The sequence below is a fragment of the Procambarus clarkii genome, chromosome 1 (genome assembly GCF_040958095.1).
Source record: "Procambarus clarkii isolate CNS0578487 chromosome 1, FALCON_Pclarkii_2.0, whole genome shotgun sequence".
NCBI classification, from domain to species: domain Eukaryota; kingdom Metazoa; phylum Arthropoda; class Malacostraca; order Decapoda; family Cambaridae; genus Procambarus; species Procambarus clarkii.
Window position 1 is genome coordinate 19180483 of NC_091150.1, and position 6000 is coordinate 19186482.

Sequence of the window (6000 nt, forward strand, 5' to 3'; positions counted from 1 at the left end):
TCAAATGCCTCCTTCAGCTCCTGCAGATGTCTGACATCAGGTACCTGTGTAAAAATGTCGTCAACATACCTGCAGTATATGGCCGGTTTCAAGTTCATGTCGACTAAGACTTTTTGCTCGATGGTACCCATGTAGAAGTTTGCAAACAGGACACCTAGGGGAGAACCCATAGCGACCCCATCTACTTGCTTATACATATGCCCATCCGGGCTCAAGAAGGGTGCCTCTTTAGTACAAGCTTGGAGTAGTTTCCTCAGAATACTTTCTGGCATGTCAAGAGGAGTACAGGCTGGATCACGATACACTCTGTCGGCTATCATTCCGATTGTCTCGTCCACAGGTACGTTGGTAAACAGCGATTCTACGTCCAACGAGGCTCTTATCCCTGTGGCCCGTGCGCCCCGCAGTAAGTCCACAAATTCCTTTGGAGACTTCAGGCTGAAGGCGCAAGGAACATAAGGAGTCAGCAGGCCGTTGAGTCGCTTTGCCAATCTGAAAGTGGAGTTGGAAATTTTGATTCGACCTCGAGACACAAAAGAAGGTCACTACCAAAGATACCTTACAAGCAGAACTTATTGCAGAAGGAGGAAAGAATCGAGGCAACTACAGAAGCACCATACTGTCCCCCGAGCTTAGAGCGGCAGCTAAAAGCCTTCGCGAGAACAAGGAGATAGTTGTCAGGAGAGGTGACAAGTCGCCAATATATGTCATTCTTAAAAAAGACGAATATCTGGCGAAAATGAACATCATACTCTCTGACCAAACTAAGTTCCAAAGGGTAACGAAGGACACTACAGCCGAATTAAAAGCAAAGGTCAACAAACTGATCGAAACTGTGAACGCCAAGAAATCCGGACTCCACCTGCCAAAGATCATTGGGGAATATAAACCTGGATATGCGTATGGAAATGTCAAGACGCACAAGCCTGGAAACCCACTTCGGCCAATCATTAGCCAGATACCCACACCCACGTACAGATTGGCAAAGCGACTCAACGGCCTGCTGACTCCTTATGTTCCTTGCGCCTTCAGCCTGAAGTCTCCAAAGGAATTTGTGGACTTACTGCGGGGCGCACGGGCCACAGGGATAAGAGCCTCGTTGGACGTAGAATCGCTGTTTACCAACGTACCTGTGGACGAGACAATCGGAATGATAGCCGACAGAGTGTATCGTGATCCAGCCTGTACTCCTCTTGACATGCCAGAAAGTATTCTGAGGAAACTACTCCAAGCTTGTACTAAAGAGGCACCCTTCTTGAGCCCGGATGGGCATATGTATAAGCAAGTAGATGGGGTCGCTATGGGTTCTCCCCTAGGTGTCCTGTTTGCAAACTTCTACATGGGTACCATCGAGCAAAAAGTCTTAGTCGACATGAACTTGAAACCGGCCATATACTGCAGGTATGTTGACGACATTTTTACACAGGTACCTGATGTCAGACATCTGCAGGAGCTGAAGGAGGCATTTGAGCAGAGTTCCGTGCTGCGTTTCACTTACGAGACGGAAAAGGATGGGAAGCTGCCTTTTCTAGATGTAACAGTCATGGAAAAGGGCGGAGGTTTCCACACTGCAGTCTACACAAAGGAAACAAACATAGGAATGTGCCTAAATGCCAACAGCGACTGCCCTGACAGGTACAAGAGGAGTGTTGTTAACGCATACGTCGACCGTGCTCTCAGCCACAGCTCAGAATGGAAGCAAGTCGACGAAGAACTCTGTAGGGTAAGGCAGGTTCTAGTCAATAACGGCTTCTCCAATGGTTTCATCGAAGACATCATAAGAAGGAAAGTGAAAAGCCATGCAACCTCTGAAGAGACAACTAACACAACACCTATACCCCCTATTAGACTATTTTACAGGAACTTCTTTTCCACAGCTCATAAAACAGAGGAAAGGGTCCTGAAAGATATTGTTAATAGAAACGTTATCCCTACAGACAAAAATCAGAGGATACAACTGACGATTTACTATAAAACCAGAAAAACGGCCAGCCTACTCATGAGAAACTCTCCAGACACGAAACAGAACGCTTTAAAAGAGACTAACGTCGTCTATGCCTTCAAATGCCCACTTGGGGACTGTAAGCTCCAAAAAACCCAGTATATAGGCAAGACAACAACATCTCTTTCTAGGCGTTTAACGATGCATAAACAACAGGGCTCCATTAAGGAACATATAATCTCTTCCCATAACCAAACCATCGCCAGAGAAATCCTAGTAAACAACACAGAAATCATCGATAGATACAGCGATAGCAGGCGGCTTGACGTTTGCGAGGCACTACACATCAAGAAGTCAACACCAGCAATCAACAGCCAATTATTGCACAACTATATTCTACCCACCTCAAGACTCCGCTCCAATATAGAAGCATCAAGAAATATGGACCAATAGGCTTTCTACAAACACTTCTATTCAATATCCATTGTTTCGTGTTCTGTCTTGTGTTGATACTTTTAATACCCTATTAATATCCTCTAATGCCACATCATCCTTCCCACCTCACTCAAATGTAATGCCACATCACCCTTCCCACCTCACTCAAAAGTAGATATAAAATCAGGGAAATGCAAGTTCTAATCAGTTGTGTATTTGTGAAGTCTTTGAAAATGTAATAAGTTTTACGAAACGCGCCCGTGTCGCGTCAGACTAGAAATAAAAATGAATTTTGGAGAAGTGATTTTTGATTTACCTCCAACAGTGAAGCATAATGTACGAAAGATTGAGAAAATTCGTGTTAGAATTATTAATCTTACTTTTTCGGTCATATTTAATAAAATATATATATATATATATATATATATATATATATATATATATATATATATATATATATATATATATATATATATATATATATATATATATATATATATATATGTCGTACCTAGTAGCCAGAACTCACTTCTCAGCCTACTATACATGGCCAGATTTGCCTAATAAGCCAAGTTTTCCTGAATTAATATATTTTCTCTATTTTTTTTCTTATGAAATGATAAAGCTATCCATTTCATTATGTATGAGGTCAATTTTTTTTTATTGGAGTTAAAATTAACGCAGATATATGACCGAACCTAACCAACCCTACCTAACCTAACCTAACCTATATTTATACGTAAGGTTAGGTTAGGTAGCCAAAAAAGGCTAGGTTAGGTTAGGTTAGGTAGGTTAGGTAGACGAAAAAACATTAATTCATGAAAACTTGGCTTATTAGGCAAATCGGGCCTTGAATAGTAGGCTGAGAAGTGCGTTCTGGCTATTAGGTACGACATATATATATATATATATATATATATATATATATATATATATATATATATATATATATATATATATATATATATATATATATATATATATATATATATATATATATATATATATATATGTCGTACCTAGTAGCCAGAATGCACTTTTTGGCCTACAATGCAAGGCCCAATTTGCTTAATAAGCCAAGTTTTCCTGAATTAATATATTTTCTCTAATTTTTTTCTTATGAGATGATAAAGCTACCCATTTTATTACGTATGAGGTCAATTGTTTTTTATTGGAATTAAAATTAACATAGATATATGACCGAACCTAACCAACCCTACCTAACCTAACCTAACCTATCTTTATAGGTTAGGTTAGGTTAGGTAGGTTAGGTAGTCGAAAAAACATTAATTCATGAAAACTTGGCTTATTAGGCAAATCGGGCCTTGCATAGTAGGCTGAGAAGTGCGTTCTGGCTACTAGGTACGACATATATATATATATGTTGTACCTAGTAGCCAGAACGTCGTACTTGGCCTACTATGCAAAGCCGATTTGCCTAATAAGCCAAATTTTCCAGAATTTATATAATTTTCTCAATTTTTTCTTATGAAATTATAAATCTGTCCATTTCATTATGTATAAGTTAATTTGTTTAAATTTGAGTTAAAACTAACGTAGATATATGACCGAACCTAACCAACCCAACCTAACCTAACCTATCTTAAAAAGCAAGAGTAACGTCAGTTCATAAAGGAGGTAATACGGCAGACATGAACAATTACAGACCAATACCAAATCTACCTATATAATCAAAAATATTTGAAAACATTATTTACAAACAGCTCTACTCCTACCTATAAATAATAAATAATAAATAAATAAATGTTTATTTAGGTAAGGTACATACATACAAGAGATTTTACAAAGAATGATGGATTTATAGATAGGGCTAGTACATACAATGCCTAAAGTCATTATTACACAAACCGTTTCGGGCATGAAAAACTTAAATGACTAAAGCTTAATACTAATTGAGCATAAAGAGTAAAATGTGTTGAGAACAAATAAAAATAAAAAAGGGGGAACATGGCTGAAAAAGCAGCACAAATACAATTAGGTCGACAAACAGCGTTGTTTAAAAAAAAACATACATGGGTTGACAACAGAGGGGTAAGGTAGGTTACAGGGAATATATTAGGTAGTGCTTCGTTTTTATCTTAAACTGGTTGAGAGAGGTACTGTCTTTAACATGGTTGGGAAGATCATTCCACATTCTGGGCCCCTTGATTTGAAGAGCATTTCTAGTTTGATTAAGTCGTACTCTAGGAATATCAAAACTGCATTTATTTCTGGTGTGGTGCTCATGGGTTCTGTTACAACCTTCTATGAAGCTTTTGAGGTCAGGATTGGCATTACAGTTTAGCGTTTTATATATGTATAATACACATGAGAGAATGTGCAGTGACTTAATATCTAACATATTCAGAGATTTGAGTAGGGGTACCGAGTGATGTCTGGGGCCAGAGTTGGATATTGTCCTAATAGCAGCTTTGTGTTGAGTAATTAGAGGACGTAAATGATTTTGGGTAGTAGAGCCCCAAGCACAAATACCATAGTTGAGATATGGATAGATAAGGGAGTAATAGAGAGTCACCAGGGCAGGGCGTGGTACATAATATCTGATCTTAGAAAGAATGCCAACAGTTTTTGAAACTTTTTTTGATATATTTAGAATGTGTCCCTGGAAATTCAGCTTGTGGTCAATGAGAACGCCAAGGAATTTGCCATCTAATTTGTTACAAATTTTGGTATTGTTTATTTTGAGATTTATTTGATTAGAGGATTTATTGCCAAACAGAATATAGAAAGTTTTGTCAATGTTAAGGGTGAGTTTGTTGGCAGTTAGCCAGTGATGGACTTTATTTAGCTCAGTATTTACTGTGGCATTTAGAGCAAGGGTGTCTGGACTGGAGTAAATGAAGGTTGTGTCGTCAGCAAATAGAATTGGTTTGAGGTGTTGGGAGGCATTTGGAAGGTCATTAATGTAGATGAGAAAGAGGAGAGGGCCAAGTATGCTGCCCTGAGGAACACCAATGTTGATGGGTAGGGTGGGAGAAATTGAATTATTCACAGAAACATACTGGAGCTTGTCAGTAAGGTAAGATTTGAGGTATTGCAGGGAGTGTCCTCTGACTCCATAATGATGTAATTTAAGAAGAAGGTTTTGGTGGTTGACAGTGTCAAAAGCCTTACGCAGGTCCACAAATAACCCAACAGGGAACTCATTTTTATCAAGAGCATTTATCAAGAATGTTACCTAGTAACATTCAACATATTAAGTCCCTGTCAGTTTGGCTTCCGCTCCCAAAAGAGTACTAACGATGCAATTATTAGTCTGCTTGATATCATTTACACAGCCCTTGACAAAAATGACTTCCCAATTGGACTCTTCATTGACCTGAGAAAGGCGTTTGATACTGTTAACCATAACTACCTCTTACTTAAACTTCACTATTAAGGAATCCGAGGCCTTGTCCTGAACTATATTCGATCCTATCTTAGTGACAGACACCAATATGTAGTCATCAATGATATAACCTCTTCCACTCTACTGCTAACCATAGGGGTGCAAAAGGGCAGCATCTTAGGACCTCTCCTATTTCTTATATATATCAGTGATCTGCCTAATGCCTCTAACATGCTTAAACCTATATTGTTTGCTGACATCCTACCCTCATCTA